Source organism: Pseudophryne corroboree, chromosome 8 (genome assembly GCF_028390025.1).
Source record: "Pseudophryne corroboree isolate aPseCor3 chromosome 8, aPseCor3.hap2, whole genome shotgun sequence".
Classification (NCBI taxonomy): Eukaryota; Metazoa; Chordata; class Amphibia; order Anura; family Myobatrachidae; genus Pseudophryne; species Pseudophryne corroboree.
The window spans coordinates 178169940-178188751 of NC_086451.1; the positions used below are offsets into that span (position 1 = coordinate 178169940).

Here is an 18812-nt window from a genome sequence, read left to right on the forward strand (position 1 = left end):
ATTATTAAAATGGTAATTGACAAAAAAGGGCCAAGGAAAAGTACTTGTAGCCTTCTGTGTGGTAGGAGTCATACTAGGTAGGCAAGTTGTTTTAGCAGTAGCCAGATCAGCTACAATCTTATTGAGGTCTTCTCCAAAGAGAGTGTCTCCCTTGAAAGGAAGCACCTCCAGGGTTTTCTTGGAATCCATATCCACCGACCAGGATCTCAACCAGCTGTATAAAGTATTACCTTGGAACTGGTGATATGCCATTTGCACAAGCAAGCCATGTGTGACTGTATATGCATTTAAGGAGGGCCCCCCGGCAATACCACAAACCATTGAGTGTCAAGTATACTAGATATATCTTCATATCTCATGTGCTTTCTCTGAGACCAATCTTGTTATGCCCCTTCCCCACGAGGCATGCGCCTTTTGTCCATATTGCAAAAATAGTGGGGTGGCGGGGGGGGGGCATATAATTCTCTGTCACAGGGCACTAAAAAGTCTAGTTATGGCTCTGGTATGCATTATGTAATCTGGCAGACCATCTCTCCAACACTGGCTGATTGGAATAGAAATCCGGTTATCTATTAGCATTGCAACTCAGCAGATCAATGCAGTGTGCAGCCACACACTCCATATATCTGCTCAGCCACAATGCTGATTATTTCTTCACAAAGTACAAGGTGAGCTCCAAATAGAATTCTCTAGCTTAGATTATACCTTTCTATGCAAGGGTAAATAGCTCAATTGTTTGACTGCAATGCCACAGGAAATGGTTTGGATCCAAGACAGTGTGACTGAATAATAAAGAAACCTTAAGATGAGTTCATGAATGTTGTATAAGTATTAGTGAGAGAAGGGGTCAGGAGCATGCTAGGCTGCAAAAAATAAGGTAGGCTGCAAGTGAAAGTAATGATCTCCTATATATTTTCCCAGATCTGTCACTCTGTGTGGCTAACTCTGGGGGAAGTCACAGCAATGGGCGGAGACGGCATCTGCAGGACGATACACCAGTGCCAGCAGCAGACCGTAACAAAGTGACAGATTAGGGAGAATATATAGGAGGTAGGGAGGTGGCCATGGTACATGGCTGACCAAGGGACACTAGCTCATGTACCCCTTTACCACTGAGGCTAGCCACCAAGGATGGACCTGTCACCAGTGCACATGCAATAACCTCTTCTGCTGCCCTCTTTGCAACTCAGATTGCCCAGTGCTCCCCTTCGCTAACAGTCCACAAAGTTTCCCCATCTCACGATCTGCCTCCTCACCGCCACTTTCATCTCTACAGCACACGCGCATATCATACAAGATCCCATCATGCGTACGTAGGTCTGAAATGCCAGAGGGAGGTTGGGGGGAGATTGGCATGCGCCAGCAACACCACACAGCTCACTGTGACAACAGTGGAGAGGCGCTGCAACAGGACAATACACCAACCTCGGAGCAAGGAACTGCGTCGGTCAGGAGGAGAACTATTTCAATAGCATAAAAAGGTTAGTGCGTCCCACCCTATGAACACCAGACTCATCAAGTCACTGTTGCCAGAGTCTCATACAATGACTCTGAACCTCTAAGCACACTATTTGACTGTCCACACCCTGCTGTGCCTATTACCCATCTCCTCCACCACCCTCAACACTGACCCACACATCATTCACCCACAAAGATACAATAAAGGTAGTTTGGATAAATTAGCTAAATGAAATGGATTTAACCAATTTATCTAAATGACGATCGCGCCCATTACTTTATTCAGGTTTAGGTGCTTTGTGCACCAAAACCAGAGTGTAATGGGCGCAATAATTGAGGGCATTTGAATTTCCCTTATATGTGTGTGTGTGATATACACACAGACACACATACTGTATTTCTTTATATAATGGAGACCTCAGTTTCTATTCATTCATGTCCTGCCCCCTACTCTGTCAGACCCCTTCCCCTCTACTTTTCTGACCCCAAACGCCACTCATTCTTGTTGAGTGCTGGTGGGCCCATTCAGAATTTTGCTATGGGGCCCACAAAGGTCTAGTTACGCCACTGGGCAGGGTTATAGAGGAGGCGGTGCAAGGCATCCTGGGAACAGTCAAAGCTTTAGCCTGTTGGTGCCTTGGATCAACATCCAACTCTACACCCCGATGTTAGTGTAGTGCCTTTTGGGGTTAAGGTTTTACAGAAAGTTACAGGTTTTTTTAATTTAGTAAAATATGCCCCATTTTAAAGATAGGGCATTTAAATTTGTTGCACCTGTGCAGTACATAGCAGCCTGCAGGGCATGTACAGTGGCTTCATTTGGGTGCACATACATTGCCGGCTCCTGGTCGCAAACTGAAATTATTGTGTGTAAGTGGAATTAGCGGTGTTTATGTCATACAGGGGGGTGGGGGAGGTTTGTGGTTGGCGGGGGGCACGCTGTGCGATTATTATCCTGCATCTATACATACATGCGCTAACACCTGGACATACACTGATGTACCCACACCTAATATCCATACATACACGCCCTGACACCTGGACATACACCAACATTCCCACACCTGCATCTATACATACACATGCTGACACCTGGACATACACCAACATACAAGCACCTGCATCTATATATACACGCGCTGACAAATGGACATACACCGACGTACCCACACTTGCATCTATACATACATGCACTGACATCTGGACATACAAGCACCTGCATCTATACATACACGCGCTGACACCTGAACCTACACTGACGTTCCCACACCTGCATCTATACATACACATTCTGACACCTGGACATACACAGACGTACCCACACCTGCATCTATACATACACGCGTTGACACCTGGACGTACACTGACGTACACACACCTACATCTATATATGCATGGATGCAAATGTGGGTACGTCTGTATACGTCCAGTTGTTAGCATGTGTATGTATAGATGTTAGGTGTGGGTACATCAGTGTATGTCCAGGTGTCAGCACATGTATGTATAGATTCACATGTGGGTACGTTGGTGTACGTTTAGGGGTCAGCGTGTTTATGTATAGATGTTGGTGTGTGTATGTCAGTGTACGTACAGATATAGGTGTATGTATGTATGTATGTATGTATATGTATAGAGGAAGGTGTGATACATACATATAACACATACATGATAGATACATACATATATCACACACACGATAGATAGATAGATAGATAGATAGATAGAACACATACATACAAGATAGATACATACATACATACATACATACATACATGATAGATACATATATACACACACACATACGATAGATAGATAGATAGATAGATAGATAGATAGATAGATAGATAGATAGATAGATAGATAGATATCACAAACATATATGATTCATACATATATCACACACACATACATGATACATACATGAGAAAGACCTGGGATGGTGATGAGGCCCGGGCCCCCTGCTGATGTTGCGTTGAGGAAGGCAGTGTTCCAGGGCGGATGCCAGTCGGGGAGAGCGCCGCGCAGCCCGGGAAAAATACTGCTGAGGAGCTACATCTGGAAGAGCCCCAGGGAGGGAGAGTGTCACATGCCCCATACTTCGCGGCACACTCTGCAGGCCTGCACATGGGAAGGGAGGTCTCTGGCCACACATACTCACCCTGCTGCTGAAGCCCCGCTGCTGTCCTCATCAGCGCTCTCCAGCGGGGAGCGGGGCCAGGATGAACCTCAACCTGTGAGAACTATCTTCATGATCAAGAGATCTCATATGCAAGATAAGTATGTGTTGGGAAAGGGCTGGGGAGGGCGGCTGCTCGGGCACACCCTCGTCAAGTTAAGGAGATTTAACTGAGGAAGCACAAGGGAACTCTCGTCTGGGGACAACAACTGCAGGGAGACCACATCTTTTCAGATGAACATGGGAGGGCGGAAGGCTGCCGAATACTGAAGCACCCTCAGACATTAAACCATATGCAACAACTATTGCAAGCATTCCTGGGGGAAGGTCTGCAGCAGACGGATTTGCATTCGGTGATGTCATCCAAGCAGTGGGCCAAAGTTGGCTGGAACCCTCATCTGTATATGAAAAGAGAAAAGGGGCATGCGGGGCATGGCGGTCTTTTGCGGCGCTTGGATAACCCCAAGTTTGCATTAAACACCCCCACCCTCCTTCGGTGTGGGGCTCATGTTGGCCATGCACAAGCCCCTGAAGCATTCAAGCTGATTTCTTGCAGCAGCTGGGCACTGTAACAGCTTCAGAGCTGCTCTACAAGACAAGTAAAGGGGTGTGGGCCCTGCAGCACCACCGGTAGTTTGCATACACACATATATAGGACAGCATCTCTTATATGCCCCAGGGTCAATAAAATAGTATCCTTGTCTAGGCTATCCATCTCCTCAGATAAGGCATTTGTCCATGCCGCTACAGCACTACACACCCAGGTCGACGCAATTGCCGGTCTGAGTAAGGTACCTGAATGTGTATAAATGGACTTCAGGGTAATCTCCTGTTTGCGGTCAGCACACTCTTTGAGGGTAGCCGTATCCTGGGACGGGAGGGCTACCTTCTTGGATAAGCGTGTTAATGCTTTGTCCACCCTAGGGGAGGATTCCCATCGTAACCTATCCGTTGATGGGAAAGGATACGCCATAAGAATCCTTTTGGAAATCTGCAGTCTTTTATCTGGAGATTTCCAAGCTTTTTTACATAACTCGTTCAGCTCGTGTGAGGGGGGAAAGGTTACCTCAGGCTTCTTTCCCTTGTACATATGTACCCTCTTGTCAGCGACAGGGGGTTACTCTGTGATGTGCAAAACATCTTTTATTGCCATAATCATAAATCGAATGGATTTTGCCAATTTTGGCTGTAACTTTGCATCATCGTAATCGACACTGGAGTCAGAATCCGTGTCGGTATCTGTGTCAACAAACTGGGATAGTGGGCGCTTATGAGACCCTGACAGTCCCTGCAACATAGGATCAGGCATGGGTTGAGACCCTGACTGTCCCAAAGCTTCTGCCTTGTCTAATCTTTTGTGCAATGAGTTTACACTAGCATTTAAAACATTCCACATATCCATCCAATCAGCTGTCGGCGGAGACACCACATTCATTTGCTCCCGCTCCTCTCTAATATAGCCTTCTTCCTCAGACATGTCGACACACGTGTACCGACACACCACACACACAGGGAATGCTTTTTCTGAAGACAGTTTCCCCACAAGGCCCTTTGGAGAGACAGAGAGGGAGTATGCCAGCACACACCCCAGCGCTATATAACCCAGGAATAAAACAGTAACTTAATGTTTGCCCAGTAGTGCTGCTGTATGTAATTTGCGAATTATGTGCCCCCCCCCTCTTTTCAACCCTCTTGTCTAACGTGGTATAAGCAGGGTAGAGTCCGGGGAGCTTCCTCTCAGCGGTGCTGTGGAGAAAAAATGGCGCTGGTGAGTGCTGAGGGAGAAGCCCCGCCCCCTCGGAGGCGGGCTTCTGTCCCGCTTAAACTGTAAAATTGGTGGGGGCTCATACATATATACAGTGCCCAGCTGTATATATGTTATATTTTTGCGAAAGAGGTTTATATTGCTGCCCGGGGCGCCCCCCCTGCGCCCTGCACCCTTACAGTGACCGGAGTATGTGAGGTGTATGGGAGCAAAGGCACGCAGCTGCAGTGCTGTGCGTTACCTCAGTGAAGATCATGAAGTCTTCTGCCGCCTCTGAAGTCTTCTTTTCTTCTCATACTCACCCGGCTTCTATCTTCCGGCTCTGCGAGGGGGACGGAGGCGCGGCTCTGGGACGGACGGCGAGGGTGAGATCCTGCGTACCAATCCCTTTGGAGCTAATGGTGTCCAGTAGCCTAAGAAGCAGGACCTTGCAACTCAGAGAGTAGGGCTGCTTCTCTCCCCTCAGTCCCTCGATGAGGGAGTCTGTTGCCAGCAGTGCTCCCTGAAAATTAAAAACCTAACAAAATACTTTCTGTCAGAAAGCTCAGGAGAGCTCCTGAAAAGCATCCAGTCTCCACTGGGCACAGTATCAAACTGAGGTCTGGAGGAGGGGCATAGAGGGAGGAGCCAGTGCACACCCAGAACTAAAGTCTTTCTTAAAGTGCCCATGTCTCCTGCGGAGCCCGTCTATCCCCATGGTCCTTACGGAGTCCCCAGCATCCTCTAGGACTTTAGAGAAAATAGGATTTTAATACCTACTGGTAAATCCTTTTCTCTTAGTCCGTAGAGGATGCTGGGCACCCGTCCCAGTGCGTACTGTGTCTGCAGTTATTAAATGGCCCTTAACTCCAGAACATTTATGTGGAGACAACTTTCCTGACTTGACCATCTTCCTTGGATGTTTTCCCCCTGTGTGACTGCTCCCCAGCCTCGGAGGGTTGCATCCGTGGTCCCTAGGATCCCGTCCTGGATCCCAAACCATCACCCCTCTAGGTGGTGAGAACTGTGCAGCCACCAATGGAGTGAGATTCTGGTCTTGGAAGACAGGATTATCCTCCGGTGCATGTGTAGGTGGGATCCGGACCACTTGTCCAACAGGTCCCACTGGAACACTCTGGCATGGAGCCTGCCAAACTGAATGGCCTCGTAGGCCGCAACCATCTTCCCCAGCAACCGAATGCATTGATGGATTAACACTCTTGCTGGTTTCAGAATTTGTTTGACCAGACTCTGGATCTCCAGAGCCATTCCACTAGAAGAAAACCTCTTCTGTGTCCAGTATCACTCCCAAAAACAACAACCGCGTCATTAGGACCAACTGCGATTTTGGCAAGTTTAGGAGCCAACCATGTTGTTAAAGAACTGTCAGGGAGAGTAGATGTTTTGCACCAACTGGTACCTGGATCTCGCCTTTATCAGGAGATCATCCAAGTACGGGATAATTGTGACTCCTTGCTTGCGAAGGAGAACCATCATTTCCGCCATCACCCTGGTGAAAATCCTCGGAGCCGTGGACAGACCAAACGGCAACGTCTGAAATTGGTAATGACAATCCTGAATTGCAAACCTCAGGTAGCTTGATGCAGTGGCTAAATGGGAACATGTAAGTAGGCATCCTTTATGTCTACCAAAACCATGAAATCTCCTTTATCCCCCGGACTGGAGATCACTACCCTGAGAGATTCCATCTTGAAATTGAATTTCTTTAGGTAGAAATTAAGGGATTTCAGATTTAAGATTGGTCTGACTGAGCCGTCCGGCTTCGGGACCACGAAGAGGCTTGAATAAAAACCTTCTCCCTGCTGACTAAGGCTGATTTGAACAATCGGTGAGGGGGAACTTCTTGAAACCCCAGTTTGTACCCTTGGGACACTATTTGTAAAACCCACGAGTCCAGGTCCGAATGAATCCAGAACTGACTGAAGAGTTTTAGACGTGCCCCCCAGTGGCGGAACTAGCGAGCAGTGGGCCCATGTGCGACAAAATGGCTTGGGCCCCCCCCCCATCCCATCCCATCCAAGTCCACCCCCTCACCCCTGGAGAGGATCTGGTGAGGGGGGCCTGCTCAGGGAAGTGGATACCTAGCAACAGTGCCGTAACTAGACATTTTAGCAGTGTGTGCAAGAAACGGCATTGGAGCCCCACCCCTGCATGCAAAACAGGGGCAGTGCGCGCCGTAGGCGCGCGCAAAAAAACATAGTGGCGTGGCTTCGTGGTTAAGCGGTGTGGCCACAAAATAATACCAATTCATAACACGGTGCACAGTAGTCTCCATTATTCAAATTACGCCGCACAGTAGCACCACTACACCAGGTAGAGACCCTTTTACACCTTACGGCGGACAGATTCCTCTTTTTACACATTACAGCAGACAGCGTCCTCTTTTTACACATTACAGCAGACAGCGTCCCCTTTTTACACATTACGGCAGACAGCATCCCCCTATTTTACACAACGGCAGACAGCGTGCCCTTGTTACACATAGCGGCAGACAGCGTACATTTTTTTCACATAACGGCAGACAGCCTGCCCTTGTTAAACATAGCGGCAGACAGCGTACACTTTTTACACATAACGGCAGACAGCCTGCCCTTGTTAAACATAGCGGCAGACAGCGTACACTTTTTTCACATAACAGCAGTCAGCCTGCCCTTGTTACACATAATGGCAGACATCGTACACTTTTTACACATTACAGCAGACAGCTTGCCCTTGTTACACATTACAGCAGACAGCTTGCCCTTGTTACACATTATGGCAGACAGCGTGCCCTTGTTACACATTACGGCAGGCAGATTCCCCCTTGTTACACATTGCGGCAAGCAGATTCCCCCTTTTTACACATTGCGGCAAGCAGATTCCCCCTTTTTACACATTGCGGCAGGCAGATTCCCCCTTTTTACACACTGCGGCAGGCAGTCCCCCTTTTTACACATAGCTGTAGGCAGATTCCCCCTTTTTACACATAGCGGCAGGCAGATTCCCCCTTTTTACACATTGCGGCAGGCAGTCCCCCTTTTTACACATAGCTGCAGGCAGATTCCCCCTTTTAACACATAGCTGCAGGCAGATTCCCCCCTTTTACACATAGCTGCAGGCAGATTCCCCCTTTTTACACATAGCGGCAGGCAGATTCCCCCTTTTTACACATAGCGGCAGGCAGATTCCCCCTTTTTACACATAGCGGCAGGCAGATTCCCCCTTTTTACACATAGCGGCAGGCAGTCCCAACAAAGAAAGAAAGAGACGAAAGAAAGAAAGAAAGAAAGAAAGAAAGAAAGAAAGAAAGAAAGAAAGAAAGAAAGAAAGAAAGAAAGAAAGAAAGAAAGAAAGAAAGAATTATACTTACCCTCTCCGCTGGCTCAGGCTCCTCGTGCAGCTTGACGATTCCCGGGCAGTAGAGAAGGATGAGGAGGGAGGTGGAGGAGGGAGCCGCAGCAGCGCTGTGTTATTGGTGGAGGCGCTGCTGCTGCTGCCCCTCTGCTTCACTATAGGCTGTTCTCGGAAGACAGCCTATAGTGAAGCAGAGGGGCAGCAGGCGCCTCCACCAGTAACAAAGCGCTGCTGCGGCTCCTTCCTTCACCTCCCTCCTCCTACTCCTCCCCCCCGTGCCGCTGCTCCTCTCATCTCCAAGCGACCCTCCTCCCTCTTCGTGTGTTACAGAGGCGGCAGCGTGTCTGGTGCTGCGGCTGCTGCCCGTAGTGCCCTGGCCTGATCTGTTCGTTACGACGGGCGGGCGGCGGGAGTCGCAGGACGCAGACCCGACGGGAGCGCTGGTGTGCGGCTGCGGCATGATACAATGAGTCATTGTGACTCATTGTAATGCCGGCGGCTGTGGGCCCTTGAGTGCGGCGGGGCCCCAGTGCAATGCACTGCCTGCCCTGCCAGTAGTTCCGCCCCTGGTGCCCCCCACTGGTGTGGGCTCCTGCAAGAGAGCCCCAGCGTCATGCAGTGGATTTGGCAGAAGCAGAGGACTCTGCTCCTGCGATCTTGAAGAGGCTTCTTGGAGTCAGCATCAGCATTCCCTTGGTGAATCCACAATGCCCTCCTATCCGAGACTGCCATGAAATTGGCCCGTGAGCACTTGTGCCCGGTGTAGGATTTTTAAATATGTGTAGTTTACTGTATGCAAGGGTTTAAAACCTTTTAGGAACTGAGATCTAAGGTGTATTACATGTAGTTTAAAAAAAACAAAAAAGGTTTATTTTATGGCAGTAGTTTCCAAACTGGGGTTCTTGCACTGGTAGCATAGTTTGGTGGTCCAGGACCAATTAAAATTATTTATACTTTATTAAATTGCCAAAACCATTCCCTCACAACATAACTGAACCTGAGGATGACATGCTATAAACACAATTTACTTAATTTTATATTTTTTTCTGAATTTCTCAATAAAAAAAACTTTGGCCTAGGGGTGCCGTGAAACAAATTTTGATACTATTTATTTATATAGTGCTCTTTCTCCAACAGGACTCAAGGCGCTTGAGATATGGCTTCTGGAACTGAACACAGGATTCTAAATGTGGCTGTACCAAGGACCTATACAGTGGCATTACAGGTTGAGTATCCCTTATCCAAAATGCTTGGGACCAGAGGAATTTTGGATATCGGATTTTTCTGTATTTTGGAATAATTGCATACCATAACGAGATATTATGGTGATGGGACCTAAATCTAAGCACAGAATGCATTTATGTTTCATATATACCATATACACACAGCCTGAAGGTCATTTTAGCCAATATTTTTTATAACTTTGTGCATTAAACAAAGTGTGTGTACATTCACAGAATTCATTTATGTGTCATATACACCTTATACACACAGTCTGAAGTTCATTTAATACAATATTTTTAATAACTTTGAGTATTAAACAAAGTTTGTGTACACTGAGCCATCAAAAAACAAAGGTTTCACTATCTCAGTCTCACTCAAAAAAGTCCGTATTTCGGAATATTCCGTATTTCGGAATATTTGGATATGGGATACTCAACCTGTATTACTTTTTTCTGCTACTGGTTCTTTACCTATGCAAACAAGCATCTGACTTGCCTTTCCTATTGCTTTGTTACATTGCTCACCTGAAATAGTAATACTTAGATAGCTTTCCTCTTGCCATTATAATGCCCTTAATATTATAGTTAGCCTTTGTATTTTTGAGACGTGTATGATTTTGCATTTTTTGGCATTAAATGTTGCCATGTTCTTGACCATTCCTCTAGTCCAGGGGCGGAACTGCCAGAGACAACGGAGTCAGTTGCCGCCGGGCTCCAGCCCTAACGGGGCTTCCTCCATTGCCCTCCGGCTGTTACGTGCCCTTCCTATTAAATAGACAAAGGCGCTACCAGCAGGGTCTCGCAGTTTGTACATTCCATGCCGTAACACCCTTCTTTCCACCTTTTTCAAGACCCAGCCCAGCAGCCTCGCCGCTGCCACCACCGCTAGCTGCAGCACTGCCAGCGGTGGGGTGCCCCTGCTTCTTCTCACACCACAGATAGCTGGGCAGCACTGCAACTGCCTGCCTGATTGCTCCGCCCCCTTCCGGCTCCCAAGCACCTCTGCTGCCCAGTGATCCAGGAGCCTGCTGCTAGGAAGAAGTGGCCGAGCTTCAGCAAGCGAGTCTGGACACTGGTGGAGGAAGCCATGATAACCAGATAATGGGGAGTGGAGAGCCAGTTCCAAGGTAATACTTTATACAGCTGGTTGAGATCCTGGTCGGTGGATATGGATTCCAAGAAAACCCTGGAGGTGCTTCCTTTCAAGGGAGACACTCTCTTTGGAGAAGACCTCAATAAGATTGTAGCTGATCTGGCTACTGCTAAAACAGCTTGCCTACCTAGTATGACTCCTACCACGCAGAAGGCTAAAAGTACTTTCCCTTGGCCCTTTCATCCTCAAGGTAAAGTGTACCCAAGGTCAGGCATACCCAAAGCAAGCTCATGCTTCCAGACCTGCCAAGCCCAGACTGAAGCAAGCCTGGGCTGCCCATCAGCCTGCTTCCAAAACGGACAAGCCTGCCACATGACGGTGCAGGCCTCCCTCTGGGGGATCCCAGGGTGGGGGGCCCGACTTCTAGGTTTGGCATAATTCTAAGCTAGAGAATTCTGTTTGGAGCTCACCTTGTACTTTGTGAAGAAATAATCAGCATTGTGGCTGAGCAGATACATGTAGTGTGTGGCTGCAAACTGCATGGATCTGCTGCGTTGTACTGCTGATACTTTTTTTTCAAAGTACCAATAGCTTCATATAATGTTCACAATTTTTATGCAGGATCAAATAGCTCAATAGGTAGGGTGTTTGATTAGAATTCAACAGGTTATAGGTTTGAATCCTGGGTATGGTAGTTTGAGATGTGTTATTTAATAAAGTATGTTGTTCTGACTGCCGGCATCCTATCACCTGGGATATCATACTAAATAAATGGAGTTGATCAATTTTTTTTATTTTTTTTTTAAACTAGGGACAATTTCCAGATACTTTTCTTTATAACTGAGATTGCCCCCTGGAACTTCACATCAGTTGACAACTATGCATGAGTGGGCAGTGCTTGCTCTGGATCTGCCCACCCATTTATGTGCCGTCATAAAAGAAAGCACAACTGACAGTTATCCTGGGCGTACACTACACAATTATCTGTCAGACTATCAATCCAGTCTGGATGGATGGAATGAAAATCTGGTAATGTATCGGAGCAAATGTCAATTAACCATTTGCTCCCAAACACTAGAAAAGTGGTCAAAAATGGTCATTACACAAATTGGTTAAACCCAAAATTTAACCAATTTGTTTAGGGGACCATTTTTGTCCATTTTCTAGTGTTTGAGAGTAAATCGTTGATGGTCATTTGCTCACATAGATAACCGGATTTCTATTCCAACCAGCCAGTGTTGGAGATATGGTCTGCCAGATTACATAATGCATACCAGAGCCATAACTAGACTTTTTGGTGCCCTGTGACAGATAATTATATGCGCCCCCCCCTCCCCATTTTTGCAATATGGACAAAAGGCGCATGCCTTGTGGGGAAGGGACATAACAAGATTGGTCTCAGAGAAAGCACATGAGATATGAAGATATATCTAGTATACTTGACACTCAATGGTTTGTGGTATTGCCGGGGTGCCCTCCTTAAATGCATATACAGTCACACATGGCGTGTTTGTGCAAATGGCATATCAGCAGTCAGCACTAACTGGTGACATGCCATTTGTACAAGTAAGCCATGTGTGACTAATATATAAACATACTTTATTAAATAACACCTCAAACTATCATACCCAGGATTCAAACCTATAACCTGTTGAATTCTAATCAAATACCCTACCCATTGAGCTACTTGATCCTGCATCTATTCTAACCTCCAAAAACAGATTCAGTTGCATTTTCCAGCGTGTTTTGTTTGCGCCTTTGCAAATGTCTTACATCGACAAACTTATTTAGTACTATTTTGCAAATAGGGTTACATTGTCGCAACATTGTGTTCCCTAATTGCTTGATTTTTTTAAATGCAACAATTGATAAAGACACCAGATAATTGCTCTGTGGAGTCTTATTTTGTGTCTACTTCTTATCTACATTTAATTCCCTACCTCTAATCAATGCATTTTTAAATGCTGGGGGCTGCCAGGACGTGAGGCCTACCTAGACTTTAGATCTGAATTTGAATGTACTTGTGAACTAACTTAATTTCCTACTTCTAAATTCATTCCTAAATTCACTACTTACATTAATCCTGTAGTTGGGCATTTTGAGCCTTCAATTGTGGGCATTGTTTTGTGTCCAGACCAGCAGCTGGTGGTGTGCATTTGCTGGAAAGGCATCGAAGACCTCCGATATGCTGCATCTCCTGATGTGTGTCTCCCTCAAGTGGCTGTCAGCAAATGCATGCTAGACACCCCATTCCAAGCTGATTGTGACATCACGGAACATGCATCATAGAACAGGCATGCTAGAATATGGGTCTTCAACCTGCGACCCTCCAGCTGCTGTGGAACTACATATACCAGCATGCCCTGCCTCAGTTTTAGCATACCTTAATAGCAAAACTGTGGCAGGGCATGCTGGGATGTGTAGTTTCACAGCAGCTGGAGGGCCACAGGATGAAGACCCATGTGCTAAAGCCAAGCCGCAGGTACATTGAATGCTAGCAAGCTGAATATTTAAATCCTTTTTATTCCGCAGCATTCCAATGTGGAAGATTCCATGGAACCAGAGATCCTTCCATTGAGAAGGACATGCTGCCTGGATGACTACACTGTGCAAATTAAATCACGGAGCCAGTTGGCTTGTGGGTGGCTCTGGTCACTGGGTGGTTGGGTGGGTGGTGTGTCAGAGGTGGAGCACATGCAAATGATTGTGTATCATCCAGCTAGTGAGAGAGAAAACTCATGCAGGAGTGTGCCTGCTTGTCAGTGGGTTATGCACCTTTCCAGACGTCAAATCTACATGGAGCAGCTGGAGAGGACAAGAGCAGGTTTGCAAAATATAGACAGAAGAGCTCTCCAGCCTAGTTTGCTGTCTGTTTCCACTTCTCTTTTCTTGAGCCGCTCCCTTCTATGCCCTTGCGCACTATCCTGACTTCTCCCATCTGCTTACTTTGTGCCTTCCAACGCACAATGCGAACTACAGGTAGTGCTGCAGGGCCCACACCCTTTTACTTGCCATACAGAGCAGCTCTGGAGCTGTTACAGTGCCCAGCTTCTGCAAGAAATCAGCTTGAATGCTTCAGGGGCTGGGGCATAGCCAACATGAGCCCCACACCGAAGGAGGGTGGAGGTGTTTAATGCGAACTAGGGGTCATCCAAGCGCCGCAAAAGGCCGCCATGCCCTGCACGCCCCTTTTCTCTTTTCATATGCAGACGAGGGTTGAAGCCAACTTTGACCCACTGCTTGGATGACATCACCATATGCAAATCCATCTGCTGCAGGCCTTCCCCAAGGAATGCTTGCACTAGTTGTTGCATTTGGTTTGTTGTTTGGGGGTGCTTCAGTATTAGGCAGCCTTCTGCCCTCCCATGTTCATCTGAAAATATGTGTTCTCCCTGCAGTTGTTGTCCCCAGATGAGAGTTCCCTTGTGCTGCCTCAGTTGAATCTTCTTAACTTGACAGAGATGTGCCTGAGCAGCGGCCCTCCCCAGCCCTATCCCAAATCATACTTATTTTGCATAGGAGATACCATGGTCATGAAGATTGTTCTCCCAGGGTGAGGTTCATTCATTGCATTCTGGGTATGCTGACCCCTGTGATTTCCCCAAATGTGGGAAACTTGACTGCATTATTTGTGGTAGTGGGGGACTGTGTTTGTGCTTTCCTCTGGTCAGCTCTGGTAAAAGTCAGATTTCTTTGTCTCAGATCTTCCTCTAGCCTTGTTCTTCTTTCGAGAGTTCCCTTGTGCTGCCTCAGTTGGATCTCCTTCACTTGACAGGGGGGTGCCCAAGCAGCGACCCTCCCCAGCTCTAGCCCAACTCCTACTTACCTGCCAGGTGAGATACTATGATCATGTAGGTGCTTCTCTCAGGGCAAGGCTCACCCATTGCACTCTGGGTGTGCTGCCCCTGTGATTTCCCCAAATGTGGGAAACTTGACTGCATAATTTGTGTTTCCACTGGTCGGCTTTCATATAATTCAGATCTCTTTGTCTCAGGTCTCTCTCCAGCCTAGTTTGCAGTCTGTTTCCACTTCTTTTTTTTTGAGCCCCTCCCTTCTATACCCTTGTGCACTATCCTGATTTCTCCTCCTGTCTGCTTACTTTGTGACTTCCAATGCACAATGCAAACTACAGGTAGTGCTGCAGGGCCCACAAACTTTTACTTGCATTACAGAGCAGCTCTGGAGCTGTTACAGTGCCAAGCTGCTGCAAGAAATCAGCTTGAATGCTTCAGGGGCTGGGGCATTGCCAACATGAGCCCCACACCGAAGGAGGGTGGGGTGTTTAATGCGAACTAAGGGTCATCCAAGCGCCGCAAAAGGCCGCCATTCCCTGCATACCCCTTTTCTCTTTTCATATGCAGATGAGGGTTCCAGCCAACTTTGGCCCACTGCTTGGATGACATCACTGTATGCAAATCCGTCTTCTGCAGACCTTCCCCCAGGAATGCTTGTACTAGTTGTTGCATTTGGTTTGTTGTTTGGGGGTGCTTCAGTATTAGGCAGCCTTCTGCCCTCCCATGTTCATCTGAAAATATGTGTTCTCCCTGCAGTTGTTGTCCCCAGATGAGAGTTCCCTTGTGCTGCCTCAGTTGAATCTCCTTAACTTGACAGAGATGTGCCTGAGCAGCGGCCCTCCCCAGCCCTATCCCAAATCATACTTATTTTGCATAGGAGATATCATGGTAATGAAAACTGTTATCCCAGGGTGAGGTTCATTCATTGCATTCTGGGTATGCTGACCCCTGTGATTTCCCCAAATGTGGGAAACTCGACTTCATTATTTGTGGTAGTGGGGGACTGTGTTTGTGCTTTCCTCTGGTCAGCTCTGGTAAAAGTCAGATTTATTTGTCTCAGATCTTCCTCTAGCCTTGTTCTTCTTTCGAGAGTTCCCTTGTGCTGACTCAGTTGGATCTCCTTCACTTGACAGGGAAGTGCCCGAGCAGCGACCCTACCCAGCTCTAGCCCAACTCCTACTTACCTGCCAGGTGAGATACTATGATCATGAAGGTGCTTCTCCCTGGGCAAGGCTCACCCATTGCACTCTGGGTGTGCTGCTCTTGCGATTTCCCCAAATGTGGGAAACTTGACTGCATAATTTGTGTTTCCCCTGGTCGGCTCTCGTATAATTCAGATCTCTTTGTCTCAGGTCTCTCTCCAGCCTAGTTTGCTGTCTGTTTCCACTTCTATTTTCTTGAGCCGCTCCCTTCTATGCCCTTGCGCACTATCCTGACTTCTCCCGTCTGCTTACTTTGTGCCTTCCAACGCACAATGCAAACTACAGGTAGTGCTGCAGGGCCCACGCCCTTTTACATGCTTTACAGAGCAGCTCTGGAGCTGTTACAGTGCCCAGCTGCTGCAAGAAATCAGCTTGAATGCTTCAGGGGCTGGGGCATAGCCAACATGAGCCCCACACCGAAGGAGGGTGGAGGTGTTTAATGTGAATTAGGGGTCATCCAAGCGCCGCAAAAGGCCGCCATGCCCTGCACATCCCTTTTTTCTTTTCATATGCAGACGAGGGTTGAAGCCAACTTTGACCCACTGCTTGGATGACATCACCATATGCAAATCCATCTGCTGCAGGCCTTCCCCCAGGAATGCTTGCACTAGTTGTTGCATTTGGTTTGTTGTTTGGGGGTGCTTCAGTATTAGGCAGCCTTCTGCCCTCCCATGTTCATCTGAAAATATGTGTTCTCCCTGCAGTTGTTGTCCCCAGATGAGAGTTCCCTTGTGCTGCCTCAGTTGAATCTCCTTTACTTGACAGAGATGTGCCTGAGCAGCGGCCCTCCCCAGCTCTATCCCAAATCATACTTATTTTGCATAGGAGATACCATGGTCATGAAGATTGTTCTCCCAGGTTGAGGATAATTCATTGCATTCTGGGTATGCTGACCCCTGTGATTTCCCCAAATGTGGGAAACTTGACTGCATTATTTGTGGTAGTGGGGGACTGTGTTTGTGCTTTCCTCTGGTCAGCTCTGGTAAAAGTCAGATTTCTTTGTCTCAGATCTTCCTCTAGCCTTGTTCTTCTTTCGAGAGTTCCCTTGTGCTGTCTCAGTTGGATCTCCTTCACTTGACAGGGGGGTGCCCGAGCTGCGACCCTCCCCAGCTCTAGCCCAACTCCTACTTACCTGCCAGGTGAGATACTATGATCATGTAGGTGCTTCTCCCAGGGCAAGGCTCACCCATTGCACTCTGGGTGTGCTGCCCCTGTGATTTCCCCAAATGTGGGAAACTTGACTGCATAATTTGTGTTTCCCCTGGTCGGCTCTCGTATAATTCAGATCTCTTTGTCTCAGGTCTCTCTCCAGCCTAGTTTGCTGTCTGTTTCCACTTCTCTTTTCTTGAGCCGCTCCCTTCTATGCCCTTGCGCACTATTCTGACCTCTCCTGTCTGCTTACTTTGTGCCTTCCAATGCACAATGCAAACTACAGGTAGTGCTGCAGGGCCCACACCCTTTTACATGCTTTACAGAGCAGCTCTGGAGCTGTTACAGTGCCCAGCTGCTGCAAGAAATTAGCTTGAATGCTTCAGGGGCTGGGGCATAGCCAACATGAGCCCCACACCGAAGGAGGGTGGAGATGTTTTATGCGAATTAGGGGTCATCCAAGCGCCGCAAAAGGCCGCCATGCCCTGCACGCCCCTCTTCTCTATTCATATGCAGATGAGTGTTGAAGCCAACTTTGACCCACTGCTTGGATGACATCACCATATGCAAATCCATCTGCTGCAGGCCTTCCCCCAGGAATGCTTGCACTAGTTGTTGCATTTGGTTTGTTGTTTGGGGGTGCTTCAGTATTAGGCAGCCTTCTGCCCTCCCATGTTCATCTGAAAATATGTGTTCTCCCTGCAGTTGTTGTCCCCAGATGAGAGTTCCCTTGTGCTGCCTCAGTTGAATCTCCTTTACTTGACAGAGATGTGCCTGAGCAGCGGCCCTCCCCAGCTCTATCCCAAATCATACTTATTTTGCATAGGAGATACCATGGTCATGAAGATTGTTCTCCCAGGGTGAGGTTCATTCATTGCATTCTGGGTATGCTAACCCTTGTGATTTCCCCAAATGTGGGAAACTGGACTGCATTATTTGTGGTAGTGAGGGACTGTGTTTGTGCTTTCCTATGGTCAGCTCTGGTAAAAGTCAGATTTCTTTGTCTCAGATCTTCCTCTAGCCTTGTTCTTCTTTCGAGAGTTCCCTTGTGCTGCCTCAGTTGGATCTCCTTCACTTGACAGGGGGGTGCCCGAGCAGCGATCCTCCCCAGCTCTAGCCCAGCTCCTACTTACCTGCCAGGTGAGATACTATGATCATGAAGGTGCTTCTCCCAGGGCAAGGCTCACCCATTGCACTCTGGGTGTGCTACTCCTGCGGTTTCCCCAAATGTTGGACACTTGACTGCATAATTTGTGTTTCACCTGGTCGGCTCTCGTATAATTCAGATCTCTTTGTCTCAGGTCTCTCTCCAGCCTAATTTGCAGTCTGTTTCCACTTCTCTTTTCTTGAGTTGCTCCTTTCTATGCCCTTGCGCACTATCCTGACTTCTCCTGTCTGCTTACTTTGTGCCTTCCAACGCACAATGCAAACTACAGGTAGTGCTGCAGGGCCCACACCCTTTTACTTGCCTTACAGAGCAGCTCTGGAGCTGTTACAGTGCCCAGCTGCTGCAAGAAATCAGCTTGAATGCTTCAGGGGCTGGGGCATAGCCATCATGAGCCCCACACCGAAGGAGGGTGGAGGTGTTTAATGCAAACTAGGGGTCATCCAAGCACCGC

The 18812-nt window shown here is 47.7% G+C and overlaps 8 non-coding genes across 8 annotated transcripts; all 8 read left to right on the forward strand.

The window, feature by feature from the left end:
- Positions 1 to 14550: 14550 nt before the first annotated feature.
- On the forward strand, positions 14551 to 14714 carry LOC134950575 (U1 spliceosomal RNA). Its single transcript, XR_010183471.1, has one exon. It is a non-coding gene; the product is annotated as a U1 spliceosomal RNA (small nuclear RNA).
- A 152-nt stretch (positions 14715 to 14866) lies between these two features.
- LOC134952446 (U1 spliceosomal RNA) lies at positions 14867 to 15029 on the forward strand. Its single transcript, XR_010184964.1, has one exon. It is a non-coding gene; the product is annotated as a U1 spliceosomal RNA (small nuclear RNA).
- A 673-nt stretch (positions 15030 to 15702) lies between these two features.
- Positions 15703 to 15866, forward strand: LOC134951925 (U1 spliceosomal RNA). The gene has a single exon (XR_010184571.1). It is a non-coding gene; the product is annotated as a U1 spliceosomal RNA (small nuclear RNA).
- Positions 15867 to 16018: 152 nt separating this feature from the next.
- On the forward strand, positions 16019 to 16181 carry LOC134952155 (U1 spliceosomal RNA). Its single transcript, XR_010184739.1, has one exon. It is a non-coding gene; the product is annotated as a U1 spliceosomal RNA (small nuclear RNA).
- A 671-nt stretch (positions 16182 to 16852) lies between these two features.
- On the forward strand, positions 16853 to 17016 carry LOC134951535 (U1 spliceosomal RNA). The gene has a single exon (XR_010184257.1). It is a non-coding gene; the product is annotated as a U1 spliceosomal RNA (small nuclear RNA).
- A 152-nt stretch (positions 17017 to 17168) lies between these two features.
- Positions 17169 to 17331, forward strand: LOC134952564 (U1 spliceosomal RNA). Its single transcript, XR_010185060.1, has one exon. It is a non-coding gene; the product is annotated as a U1 spliceosomal RNA (small nuclear RNA).
- A 671-nt stretch (positions 17332 to 18002) lies between these two features.
- Positions 18003 to 18166, forward strand: LOC134951763 (U1 spliceosomal RNA). Its single transcript, XR_010184443.1, has one exon. It is a non-coding gene; the product is annotated as a U1 spliceosomal RNA (small nuclear RNA).
- A 152-nt stretch (positions 18167 to 18318) lies between these two features.
- LOC134953054 (U1 spliceosomal RNA) lies at positions 18319 to 18481 on the forward strand. The gene has a single exon (XR_010185394.1). It is a non-coding gene; the product is annotated as a U1 spliceosomal RNA (small nuclear RNA).
- Positions 18482 to 18812: the final 331 nt, after the last annotated feature.